This window comes from Xyrauchen texanus, chromosome 30 (genome assembly GCF_025860055.1).
Source record: "Xyrauchen texanus isolate HMW12.3.18 chromosome 30, RBS_HiC_50CHRs, whole genome shotgun sequence".
Lineage (NCBI taxonomy): Eukaryota > Metazoa > Chordata > Actinopteri > Cypriniformes > Catostomidae > Xyrauchen > Xyrauchen texanus.
In genome coordinates this window covers 9122879-9137106 of record NC_068305.1, presented here as the reverse complement: position 1 = coordinate 9137106, position 14228 = coordinate 9122879, and the positions used below count along the sequence as shown (strand labels likewise).

At 37.4% G+C, this 14228-nt stretch overlaps 1 protein-coding gene across 7 annotated transcripts in view; it reads left to right on the top strand.

Moving 5' to 3' along the window:
- Window positions 1-4007: 4007 nt before the first annotated feature.
- The window catches only part of LOC127623867 (tyrosine-protein kinase fynb-like), a 101151-nt gene continuing 90930 nt past the window's right edge, over window positions 4008-14228 (top strand). For 6 of the 7 annotated variants that reach the window (XR_007968102.1, XM_052098445.1, XM_052098444.1 and 3 more), the window contains exon 1: window positions 4010-4153. The gene's annotated coding sequence lies outside the window, so the exon portion shown is untranslated. Of the gene's footprint in view, window positions 4154-14228 lie in introns of all 7 variants that reach the window. The other variant, XM_052098440.1, reaches the window with a different exon arrangement.

The following is a 14228-nucleotide window of genomic DNA, read 5'->3' as shown; positions in this document are numbered from 1 at the left end:
TTGAATCATCAATTTGTCTGCTTGACCCTGTACCCACAAAACTTACAAATGGCTCTGTATAATTAAAACCTTTACTTGAGTTGTTATAATTTATTATTCACTCCCTATGTGTAGGACAGAATGGCTCTTAAAAGAGATCTATTCTAGATCCTTGTAATCTTGAACTGTACATTAAGTCAGAGTGTGACAGGACAGAGGGCGGGGCCGGGTCGTGATGCTACATACCCGGCCCCTAATAAGGCTAATCAAGCCTCAGAGAGGGATAAAGGCCGACTGGAGACTGCAGTGGGACAGAGAGAGTGATTTACGGGTAGCTGTCTGACACCTGTGTATGTTTGTCTTTTTGTTTAAGTTCCTTATTAAAATACTATTAATATTGTCAAGCCAGTTCTTGCCTCCTCCTTTCCCTTTAATCCCTTTACACAGAGTTTCAGTCCTAGTTTAGGCTATACAGTCAAAGTAACTAACGGGTATACTCTGATTGTGGATATATTTCTCTGTTTGTAACACTAAACCCAAGTACTGCATACTCTTCCCCCTTCCTTGAAGTACTCATCCTGTCGGTACCTCATCTTTCCTTATCTATATGTCAGCTAAACAGGAATGTATGCCTCCTCAACTATTTTCTGCTTTCAAAAGATGACTCAACCTGCCTCAGATTCCAAACATTCAACAAGCTTGTCTTCTTGAAACTACTGAACATCAGAATTACTGCATGATATAATTATCATATGCTTATCTTTATTAATATTATAAGGCTAGTTTTATAATTAGCACTGAGACAGTATGTTCTGGCAAGAATATTTTATCGTAAAGGGTCCTTGAGCATTGAACAGCACAATATAAATAAAATGCAATATTATAATTTCTATCGGGAAGACACGCAGGCTTGAGTGAAGTTTAAGATTACATTTATTTGATAAATGTAAAACAGGAAGTAATGTCTCTCTCTTTGGCGTAGGCCCCGTCCGGCGGTCCGAGGGAGTTGTACCCAGAACCGTCATGTTCTGCCGGAGATAGGAGGCAGGGGCGAGGAGCCTACCCCTGTGCGGGACAGGGCTCAACTGGTGGTGGTGGGGTGGTGGAGGTTGCCTGTGTTAGCACACTGAAACAGCAAAGCGATAGATTGTGAGCAGATAGCTGCTAGTCTTCCCGCTAGAACTACGCTGCGCTTCCATTACTCCCAATGTTTCTTCTTATTCTGTCTCTCATTTGCACAGGTCTTTACAGCTATGTATAGAAAAGTTTAGAGAAAAGCATATATTAAAAGTATAGAGCTGTACAGTCCTGACGTCATTTTGTAGGCCAACCTGAAAGAGGGTTTTTCAATTTATGAGTAAAGTTGGGTCTGTGATTAACATGATGTTCAAAACATCGCATTTGAATTTCATAACAAAATTCAAATTTTTGTACTTGTCTAAAAAACTTGCTTGCTTGGGTTAATAATCCAATATTATTTCTCAGTTGTCCATAGTAAAATATGCAGGAAAAGCATAATAAACAAATAATCAAACAAATATTTTATCGATGATGAGATGATATCTATTGTTGATAAAATGTTATATGTCATTGCAGTGGGGAGGATCTTAAGGGTATAGTGATTGAGCTTCTAGTCCACTCAGAGGCCAATATATCTGATTAAAGAATGGAGGTGGAGCATGAACTGAAAATTAGACTGAATGTCTATGGACGAGAACATCTGTGAGGGCTGGGATGCATTAAAGCGCCACCTACATTTCAGATCTGCATATTGTGATGGAAGGTGATAGAGATAAAATATGTTTTTCTAGTATTGCTGTCATCTAATAGAATGAAATAAGACTTTTTGCAGGGAGGTCAAGTAAACAGAACCAGGTTGTTTTTTTGTTTTTGCTGTCTGTTAATCATAAAATTGTAAACATATACAATATTTTTTATGAACGGGTCTTTTTTAATTATAATTATTTTAGGGGTTTTCTGAACAATTAGACAATTTTGTATTTTTTATTTTTTTTTTGCAATAAATCCACAATATGCATAAATGGTGAATTTTTAAAGGGATAACTCTCCTAAAAATTAAAATTCGCTCATCATTTACTCACCCTCATGCCATCCCAGATGTGTGACTTTCTTTCTTCTGCTCATGCACACATTAGACTCATTAAAGTCATCAACAAAATTTCCATAAATATACATATTTATGTTTGTGTGTGTGTGTGTGTGTGTGTGTATACTCTACCCCTGTATTTCATTTGAAAATATGATTGCCTATGTAGAGCTAGATTATTAATTATTTATTTGACCAAAACTTTGTGAGTATCATTAATTAAAGCCATTATCAATATTTTGGTTTTACTGAACCATTTCTGAATTTTTACTTGTAAAATAACCATGCATTTACTCTTTACAGTTTTGTCTCATATTCACTACAACGCTCCTTCACAATATCCAAGATGAGAACTTTACGCAATGGCAATTTTCTAAACAAAGCTGACTTAGAGGTGCAGTATAATTCAAGTCTGGGTGTCTGTAATGCACGCATATGCTTTATGGCCTGCCGCTCAAGAAACAGGAAAAGAAAAGATAAAGCTGTGCGCAAACAGAGGACCAACCATGGCAAGCCGCCGGTGGCATGCCAGCCAAAAAACGCAGGTGGACAGACAGGTCATTGTTTGCTGGGAATTAATCCAGTGGTTCAATCCATTTATTCTAAAGCCATATGATAGGCGAAGGTGAAAAACAGTTCAATATTTAAGTCCTTTTTTACTATAAATCTTCACATTTGACCAGCCCCAACCAGTAGGTGGTTGAATGTGAAAGTGTAGATTTATAGTAGAAAAGGACTTAAATATTGATCTGTTTCTCACACATTTATCATATCGCTTTTGAAGATAATGATTTAACCAGTGGAGTTGTATGGATTACCTTTATGCTGCCTTTATGTCCTTTCTGAACCTGTTGGTCACCATTGGAAAATGTGGTCACCATTCACTTGCATTGTGTCGACCTACAGAGCTGAAATATTCTATTAAAAAAAAATATTTGTGCTCTTTTGAAGAAAGAAAGTCATACACATCTGGGATGGCATAAGGGTGAGTACATGAAGAGAATTTTAATTTTGGGGTGAACTATCCCTTTAATTTCGAGTGTAATGGCCTCAGAGATAAAGTGAACATTATACAACTGACTTGTGTAAAAAAAAAAAGCTCATATATCAGAAAAGTGTTTACTTTCAAATGATGTGTACAAGTTTGTGTGAGGGTTAGGTTTAGTCGATAGAAAATATAATTAACATGGTATAGAAACAATGGATGTGTATGAAAAGCCATCAGGGATTAAACTTTTTTTTATGATTTTTGGGTAGATGGTGTAGTTACAACTTCTATCAGTAGAGGCTAAGTGAAACCGAAAACTGACCACGTTATGAAGTATGAAGACCGGTCGATAGATGGAAGCATCGTGTCAGACGTTTTCTTCCAGTCATCGGCGAGCATCTCTCAAAATCTTTGACAGACTGCAACTGCAACATTCACCCAACAAATATCGAAACATAGATCTACATCTGACTGTGTGAGTTAACATATTTTAATCCAGCAATGAATAGCTTTATTCGGTTTAAGCAGGGTTAAAGTTCAGGTCAATAGAGAATTAAACACACTGGCATATTGCTAGAAAGCATATCAAGGGGGAGGGGCGACCTCATTTGATACAAATGCTTTATGGATTGATGGATTTCCATCAGCCATTCTCAGTTACCTTTTCCTCACACTTCAAGTAAAAACTCCACGAATCCATAAAAGCGTCTGGACTTGCGTGTGTAGTTTCAATGCCCGGCGTGTTCGATCCCCGCCTACCCTGTTTACAAACCTAGTGGGTGGGGGTTGATTGACTGCTCCCTCAGCCAATAAAATGCCCAAGCTCAAGTTGAACTCTATCCACTGCATTCTATTGGTTGAGAAAGCTGTCAGTCTTAACACAGACCTTTCATTAAGTGTCATTATTATGCTGCCGCTGCGCTATCCTTATCTGCCACAGGCAGCAGCCGCTCGGAGGACTGAATAAAATATCTTGCTGAAAAGGTATCTACTCGCTGTTCCCTTTTCTTTACTTCACGGAGATCTTCAGGATTGGTGTATATACCATGGAAAACATTAACATTTAGGCGATTATTTGGGTAGGTGCATTATTTTTGCTGGGCAATGTAGTTTATAAGAAATGGAAGCGTGCTCACATCCATGCATTTCAATACATTCTCATATTTTTTATATGTAGATTTATACATGTGTTTATATTATAAATGAGTCTTTGTGCTTTCAAATGTGATATGTGATTTTTGTTGCATGCAGTGATTGGACTGCAGACACAATGTTGCCTTTTAACGGTTACTGATATTTCTTATTATGAAATATCAGTTTCTTATAATGCTCCTGACCTCAAGTCATTCTGCTGTGTCGGCATAAACCTGCAGTCTGCATCCTTCAGTTCAGCCCAGACCCTCCCTTCAGCTCAAAACGTGTGTTTGTTGTTTGTTTACGCCTTAAGAAGAGTATTTCTGATGGAAATGTACTTGCCAGATTAATCTGGGTTATTGTTGCTTAATTATGATATGGGAATGGGAAATGTTTTGGTTCTCTTCTCATGGGAAAAGTTAAAGTGTGTGTGTGTGTGTGTGTGTGTGTGTGTGTGTGTGTGTGTGTGTGTGTGTGTGTGTGTGTGTGTGAGCGCGTGTATTTATCACTTTGTTGGGACCAAATGTCTCCATAAGGATAGTAAAACCTGAAATGTTTGACCTTGTGGGGACATTTTGTTGGTCCTCATGAGGAAAACAGCTTTTAAATCATACTAATTATGTTTTTTGAAAATGTAAAAATGCAGAAAGTTTTCTGTGAGGTGTAGGGGTAGGGTTAGTGTTAGGGGACAGAATATATAGTTTGTACAGTATAAAAACCTTTATGTTTATGTAAAGTCCCCATATAACATGGAGACACAACGTGTGTGTGTGTGTGTGTGTGTGTGTGTGTGTGTGTGTGTGTTTATCACTTTGTGGGGACTAAATGTCACCATAAGGATAGTAAAACCTGACATTTTTGACCTTGTGGGGAAATTTTGTTGGTCCCCATGAGGAAAACAGATTATAAATCAGACTAATTTAGTTTTTGGAAAATGTAAATATGCAGAAAGTTTTCTGTGAGGGTAGGGTTAGGGGACAGAATCTATAGTTTGTACAAGGGCTGCACGATTTGGGGAAAATGTCATATTGCGATTATTGAGGTCAATATTGTGATATGCGATTGCGATATAATAAATGGTATCATGAGTCAACTTGCTTGGTTATCAAGGAAAATGCACAAATAGATAACTGATAATGCTGAAATGTGTATTTCTCAACTCAAACATACAAACTAGCAACAACTATAAATGCACATTGTTTTCAAATTAAAATATTTTTACAAAATTAAATAATATCTTTGCATTACTGCAAACTTGTTATTTTCTCAATATTACACCTAAACAAAATAGAACAATAAATAAGAACATAAATGTAATGTAATACCGTTCCAGGTATCAGACAGGTGCATGCCTAGATTTCCTACTAGCCAGGCAGCATTCATTATTGTTAGAGACACGGCCTTTACAGTATGCTCCAGTTCCAGTTTGTAGAACATCAGCCTGTTTCTGAGATCTGTGTGACTCAGAGCTGAGCTTACTAGTTTTAATTGGTTCTGCATTTAATGTTCCAAAGAACTGCTTTTGGTTAAACATAACCTTTTTAGAGAAATAGTCATCATTGAGAGTACACTCAGTGGGAAAACCTACTTTTGTAGTGTATGGCAAAATGGGTCACTAGAACACAGCAATAATGTTCTGGAAGAAGATTCTATTCAATTTCTCCATAAAGAAATGTATTTTAACATTAATGTGTGAACCTTTCAAGACAGACCTACCTTGAGCTCCAATGTTGTTAATTGATGGTATACTTCTATAGAACCACAGCTTCTCTTTTGGAAAATGTATTTTCGTGGCCACTTTACAAGTGAAGAGCAACATTAAGTCAATAGATGTATACTGTACCATCATTCTTATTTAAATTATGTCATTTGCAATGCTTCATATTAGGGCTGGAAGATATGACCAAAACATTATCACAATAGACTGATCCCTCACAGCCTCGTTGTCATTCCCGCCAAAAAAAAAAAAATGGTGCTGCTGTGAATAAGGTCAATAGGCAGCACATTATGGTTTTTAGACCGAGCCTGTTTGTCTCTTTACAAATTATTTGTGTGTGAGTGTGTGTGTGTACTGTATATTTTTGATTCTTGATCAGTTTGTTTGGCTGCTGTTCATTCTTTCCCATCATAATTAGCATTGGATGCACTCATGAACCTTCACACAGTAATGCACACTAACCCTCCTACACATCACACACATTAACTGCTCCATCTGGAAAAATTAAGTATGCTTAGTGGGATATGTGGCGTCTCTTACGGTCTTGATGAGGTGGTGGAAATTACACACTGCTTTTTTGCCTTTCTCTGTCTCTCGTTGTAGAGTGTAGTGTCTTTGCTCATTACCTTTAGTAAAGAACAACTAATTTTGTGTATTTATTTTTGTTACTGAAATTTGATAATATATTATGCCAGGGGGTTTCAAACTTGGGGCCTAAGTAATTATAATAGTAACATTATAATATTTTCTTTTGGCTTTTCTATAATAATAAATTGTCTTTTTGATATCACACTAGGCAATTGAAAATACATAGCTAGAAATGTCCCCCAATTAAATATAATTCATATAATACTGTAAAACAGTTAAAGGATGGGAAAGGAGGAGGCTAGAACCGGCTTGTCAACATAAATAATAATTTAATAAGAAACTTAAAACACAACATAAACAAACACACATGCGGACATGTCCGTAATTCTCTCTCTCTCGAACCATCGTCACCGGCCGCCTTTATCCCTTGCGTGCCTCATCAGGCCGATTGGGGACCGGGCGTGCGATATTCCGACCGGCCCCGCCCCCCTCCGCTCCACAAATACGTAATAATTCAAATATTTAAAAAATATAATATTTAGGCCCTATAACAAATATTGCATTATTGCGGCAGATTAATAGCGCATTGATTAAACAATACAGAAAGTTACTTAAAGGTTTGCTCTGACTTTTTGTTCATTTCATCTTGGACTTAGTGACACCTAGTGGTGTGGATGCAGCATCATTCAAAATCAATAGTTTTCAGATACAGATGCCATTGTAGAAATTCACTATTCACAATCAGCCATGATTAGTGTAATCCATGAGTGAAAATGTGTAATAACAAGACGGTTACTGAGTTTAAGTGAGTAGTATTCAGGAGTAAAACATTTTAAATGGGGAAAAAAATTACTGAATGCACCTTTAAGAACTCAATATATTGTTTGTTTTATTCTCATTTCATTGAACAAGCCTACAGTTCACAGCAATCTGTTTTACATTGAGTTTGTCGTGTTCTAGCATTCCTTCTGCATTTTGTTTTATTTTTTATTGTTGCTCTATGTACAGTACACGTTCGTGCCTCATATGGAAGCATTTGGAGGGGTTCACAGGTATTCAACGTAAGAAACGGCCAATTTATAGGACACTGTGTCCTTAAGATTCCTGCATTTTATTCTTAAATTTACTTGCGCATCAGGGGGCATGATAAATGTATATTTTTAGTCTCTCTAAATCAGACATGGGCAACATACACGGCTCATTTATCGTAAAATCTTTTATATTTTTCATTGGATATTTCAGTTAACTTGCATTGGGACCTAACGCGTCTCCATAAGCATTTAACATGCTCAGGGTTGCCAGAAGAGGAGGCGCAACACCCCCAGTTTGAGATTTATACTTGCGCAAATTGAAAATATTCTGCCTAATGTTATACTTATTTGGTGCAATCTGGCAACCATGCACGCGAGTGCGTTATTTCTATCTCTCGCTTTCCCCTTTGAACAAACTTGGCGATCTGTAGTGCAGTATTCTGCTCAAGGAAAAGTGTTATACGGCTACTCTGTGAACATTCTTTGGTCTGCTTGTGATGTTTGGGTCTACTTTGCAGGTAAACATTCTCAGTGATTAAATTAAATATAAAAGTAGATCTCCATTATATGAAATACCATATGACAAAACAATAAATATATTCAGTAAATCATTTCAATTGATAGTAGGGTTGTGCCGATGGACGATATCATCGTCCATCGTGATGGCTGACCAACATCACGATGTAGAGCCAACATCGTGATGCCACGCCCCCTTTTGCCAGTCTTGCTAGTGTGACTCACTAATCCTAGTCTCTTCTATAGTTAACCTAAAAACTTTGCAGGGATTGCTCTGTAAATTAAATTGAGAATATAACTAATGCATATGTGCTATTTTAAATACTGTAGTATATGCCAGAGACGTGACGTGTTAGTCTGTGAAAATACCGTGTCAGGCAGGCTACACAAATATTGATCTGGACATTGTTAGCTTCTTGTCTTTTTTACATGTCTTACACTGTACATTTAGATTAAAATATTTTATGTTGTAGGCTACAAGAAAATAGCCTTTATTAATTAATTATTAGTAGTTGTAGTGTCTCAGAAAATCTTGCTCATTGTCACATAGCTCTTGTATACACTGAAGCGGCAGTTTAAGATAAACCCAGACCAGCGTAACGTCAAATCACTTTCGTCTGGTTAATACTTTTAAAGAAAAATGTCCTTGGCCATGAATCCATAATGTCAAATCAAATGAAAGAAACAAGTTGAATATGAATAACACACATTTATTAAAACATAGAAGAACAACAAATAAAGAACAAGAAAACGGGAACAACACTCAGACCGAAACTCGGCATTAACATTTCACTTATAATTAGCAGCACAATTAACTTCAGCACAGGCTACAAAATAAATTATGTTATTGAAATATTGTAAAGTGGTCATATGAACTACACAAATGAACGTTTAAAAAATAATATGCAAAATCGAATAGCTCCAGAACGGATGGCTGAAAAATGCGTGAAGAAGTCTAATATCTTTCACCATAGACCATGTTTAAATTTCGATGTTTCTGGCCAGAAATACCAACATATTCACTTTATCTGGTTTTAATAAGCTGCGGATTGGAGGTAACTACACTACCCGCTGTGCTGAAGACCCGCTCTGATGGAGTACTGGTAGCACATATGCACAGATATTTCCGTGCTAATCTTGCCATGAACGGAAACCTTTTGTCGTTCGTTTTCCACCAAGTCAGCGGGTCCTCTTCCCCATCAATGGCCATTTCCTGCAGGTCCATGGTCATTTCTGCCTCGACCTTTTGCTCATCAGTGAGCGTGGCTGTGGCTGCTCTCTTCGCAAGAAGGCTGCCCAAAGATCGACTTTTTTTCTTAGAGCTAATATATTAAAAAGCCCGGATGAGTAGGCTACTAATTAGTTGGGCTAGTAAAATAACGAAATTATAGTTTTTCAGTAGAAAAAAAATATCTATGTAAAGAGATATATTAAAATAAAAAGTGCTTAAAAGTGCACAACTCTTCTTAAGTGGAAGAAATATTTTTCCCCCTTACGTGCAACCTATTGGAAAGCGCGGATGAGTCAGTTGGGATAGTAAAATAATGAAATTATAGTTTTTAAGTGGAAAATAGTATTTATGTAAAGAGATATATTAAAATAAAAAGCGCACAGCTCTTCTTAAGTGAAAGCTTAAAAAAAAATGCTTCACGTGTCGTGCAACCTACTGATAAAGCGCCGACGAGTCATTAGTTGGGTTAGTAAAATAACGAAATTATAAATTGTCATATAATTTTTGAAAATGATATGAAATTATATACCCCGCATATCATCGCCATCGATGTTTTACTGTCAACATCGTCAACTGCCAATTTAGGGGACATCGCCCAACCCTAATCGATAGTCTTGTTTTAGGTGAATATTTGCTCTTGTGTTTTTTTCTTTAATTTTTGCTGAATGTACAAATACGTTCTCCAATCCTTAATATACAGAGGGAAATGTAAGCAAAGTGTAAAAACTGTGTTTCTGTGGTGGCATCAAAACATCTGTTTGCTTGAGCATCCCTGTGAGTTTGTCCAACCATTGGCAGGGCAGAGGGATTTAGGAAAATGGAAAATATTCCATGAGTTCCACCACATGTTTCAATCAGCTATCAGTTCAGGTCTGTTTACTTAGAATTTGAAAGCACTCATGCCTTATTCTGTTGACATCATTGGAGTTTGGTTACTGTCATTTGTCTTTTCTTGTTGATTGTTTCTATCGGCAACAAAACATTGCATTGGTCAATGCTGGGTGATTCATCTTCTTTGCATGGCAGTTTCCTTCCCAGATTATTCATAGTTGCTTTTTTTACGTCCCTGAAACACTGCTTGAAACTACCTCCAGGAAATTCAAATGCATTCTCATCCATGCAAAAGTACAATGCATTGCACACAAACGCTTTTTTGGAGTTTTTTTGGTGTGTGTTGTTCTTAACTGGGTACCACTACTGCTTGCAGTTTGCTCAAATCAATCATATAAATGCCTAACATAAAGAAGAAATTGTATCCATAATGCACATTGCTTGGTTGGTGTAAATGTGAAAATATTTTGTTGTCACTTCGTCTCATCCTGTGAGACATATGGGACCCATTCTATACATAGAGCCATGCTTATGTTGTCAAGCATAGCCCTAACATCCCTACATTGGCTGCTGTATCGGGGCTCGACAATAAGGACTGCCCTATGGCCCGGGGCCAGTGTGAGAGAGGTTTGGGCCAGTTGCTAGAACTGTCACTTGCCCGATCAGGCCAGTGCTGCATTTATAATGCTAGTGTTAGCAGACAACGAGTTTTTACGATTTTACAATGTAAAGACTGACTTTAGTGTGAGCCAATAGCATTGGAGTGTGGGCTGTGAAGGAGCATATCATTGGTTTGAGCCACTGAACTAATACGCCCCATTTCCTCATTCAATTTATGAATGAGCAAGGATCAGGGTCTTATTATGACCGATTGACAGAGGAGGCATGTCGTTTGTTTAGTTTGGTAATCCCGTTTAACAAGGAGAGAAAAGAGCTGGATTAATTAAGAGTAAAATTGACTAATGACATTACAATTTCATCAGGACGTAATTAAAACCTGTAATTACTTTCAGGCTATGTTGACTTTTTTGTATATTCCATGATGGTCATGCATGGATGGTCTTTGAATCTTGTATATTACATTACACACAGTGGTGGCCAAAAGTTTGGAATAATGTACAGATTTAGCTGTTTTGGAAGGAAATTGGTACTTTAATTCACCAAATCGGCATTCATGTGATCACAAATTATAGTCTAGATATTACTGATTTGAAAAACTGCACCATCGCTATTTGAAAAGTCATTTTTGATCAAATCTAGACAGACCCCATTTCCAGCAGCCATCACTCCAACACCTTATCTTAGAGTAATTTGATACTAGAAAATCACTTGCCATTATATCAAACACTGCTGAAAGCTATTTGGTTCATTTAATGAAGCTTAACTAAACAAGAGGATAAGTACATCAGAGTCTCTAGTTTGAGGAATAGACACCTCACATGTCCTCAGCTGACAGCTTCATTGAATTCTACCTGCTCAACACCAGTTTCTTGTACAACAGTAAAGAGAAGACTCAGCAGTGCAGGCCTTATGGGAAGAATTGCAAAGAAAAAGCCATTTTTGAAACACAGACATTGGACAACAGATAATTGGAAAATAGTGTTATGGATCTTAAAACCATTGAGCTTTTGTGGGATCAGCTACTGTAAGGTGCGTGAGAAGTGCCCGACAAGACAGCCACATCTATGGCAAGTGCTACAGGAAGTGTGGGGTGAAATGTCACCTGAGTATCAGAACAAAGTGACAGCTAGAACACAAGGTTCTGTAAAGCTGTTATTGCTGCACGTGGAGGATTTTTTCTTATGAGAACTCTTTGAATTCGATTGAAGTCCTGAACATTGTTTTCAACAATTGTTTCCTGACTATACATTGTGATCTGTTGAATGCCATTTTGATGAATAAAGTACCAATTTCTTTCCATCAGAGTAAAGTCTGTACATTTTACATGTGTGTGTGTATGTATGTATGTATGTATGTATGTGTGTGTGTGTGTGTGTGTATATATATATATATTAGTTAGATTCACACCTCTCCATTTTCATTAAAAATATATATTTTTGGGACATTTTAATACAAATCCGCAGATACAACAAATCAATATCATGTTTGTGGAGGAATTTGGAATTTGCAAGCGTGATATATTTTTAGCCTACATGAATTTTTGACATTTTGCGTGGCCTACAGTGTTGCTTATCTAAGATGAGAAAGATGTACTTTAACCCACCTTTTTTGTTTTCCCCATGTGAATTCAGAACTTTTTCTCAGGCCAAAAGTATTTTTTTTCCCACAATGATTCTTTGCTTGTGGTAGCTACTTATTACTGTATACTACCTCCCCTATTGGCGTTCATTCTCAACATCTGTAATTTTGTGTATCTGTGATCAGGATGTCTAACTAAAGGCCTGGTTGCAGGTTATGGAGTGGTATTGGAGCAATGGAAATGCTGATGCTCTGACTTTCAGAAAGAAAGAAAAAAACGCTCCTCCGGGGCAAATCGCTTCTATTCATTATTAACGATTGTAACAAGTTCACAGGAATGAGGAAGCATGAGACAATGATTTTCAAACTCAAACTTTGTCTTTTAATTGAAAAAATACAATTAATCCAAAAGGCGGATTAAATCAGGGCAGCGTTCAGTATAATGGCAACAGTCCACACACAAACAGCTTGTCAGCTGGGCTCTCTCTTTCCCTCACAATCTGAGGACTCACCCTTTTATTTACCCTGTCTCTCACTGCAAACACAGAAACAAGCAATTACCAGCAATTCATCTCATATGAGAACCCTTACCGCCTACTCTCTTCCAGACAAATGTTTGACCATGCCCTCGCCTCCTCAATGATCTATATACTTCCATTATATTAACAATCATGTTTACTCATTGAGACGATTGGGACCACCGATGTGTATCGTACAGTCTGACAAGTAACAACCTTAAAGGACTGTAAAAATCCTACAGTGTATAGCGGGCATAAGACGCCAATAGTACAGCAAGAAACATCATGTTCAAATGGAAAATATGTAAAATGTCAAATAATTAGGGCTGTCGATTTAGGACGTTAATTCAGTGGAGTTAATTATATTCCAAAATAAACATATTAAAACTTCGACTACATTTAACCTGACATGGCATCCTAAAAATGCAGTTATTATGACATAATGATACGAGGATTGGGAATGAGTAATTTTGTAGTTGAGTACTCTAACCCACAAAAAACGAGTACCTGCTTAGGCTACTTGTAACTAAAATGCACATAAAAAATAACAAGTTTGACACAAATGTGAATGTTTAGTTTTATTCACAAATGTTACCAAAAATGGTTTCAAAATAAGATAACTTCAAATATGAACCTTACACATTAATAAAAATGTAAAACAAAAAAGATTATAAAAAATAACAGCAGAAAACATTTGTACCAGGGGCGGACTGGCCATAGGTAGAACCGGGTAGCAGGCCGCAAAACAGGGCCGAATGGGCCGCGATAAGCTGAAATGGGCCGTTGCGTTATGCAAAACGTGACACAAAACGGTGCCGCGATATGCCGAAGGAGGCAACAATATGCCCCCCATGTGTTATTTTTTTGTTTTCTTGTTCTTTATATTATACATTTTTATAGGTGCTTTTCTTTTGATCCATCTGTAGTTCTCTGTGTATGTGGGTGATCAACAACAGTGGGACAGTCTCTTTCACCTGGCCTCTGCTGAGGTCATTACATATCATTGCAGCCCACGTTGCACTGCTCTGCCCTTGTGTGGGGAGCCCATGCCTGTTCTTTTGAGAGTGACCATTAGCAAAGCTTTAGAGAGAATCAACAATTGGCCACTTTGTTGCCTCAAATTCTCAGATGGGAATTTGCTCTCTGATGGCATTGTTTATTTGTATGTGCTATCTGCGTTTGGCACCAAATTCACTAAAGGAATTGTGCGAATCGGGTAACGGTGCAACAAGTTGCACTATACAATCCCGCAGCTTACAGGTTCTGAGGGATGGGTTGTGAAGGATGACTAGCAGACTTCGACAATTTGGCATAGTTTACTGCGACTGTTCAGCATTGCTTCCTCAACCAGTCCAGGCACCTGAATCTAAAAGTGCGCTCGACTAAAAA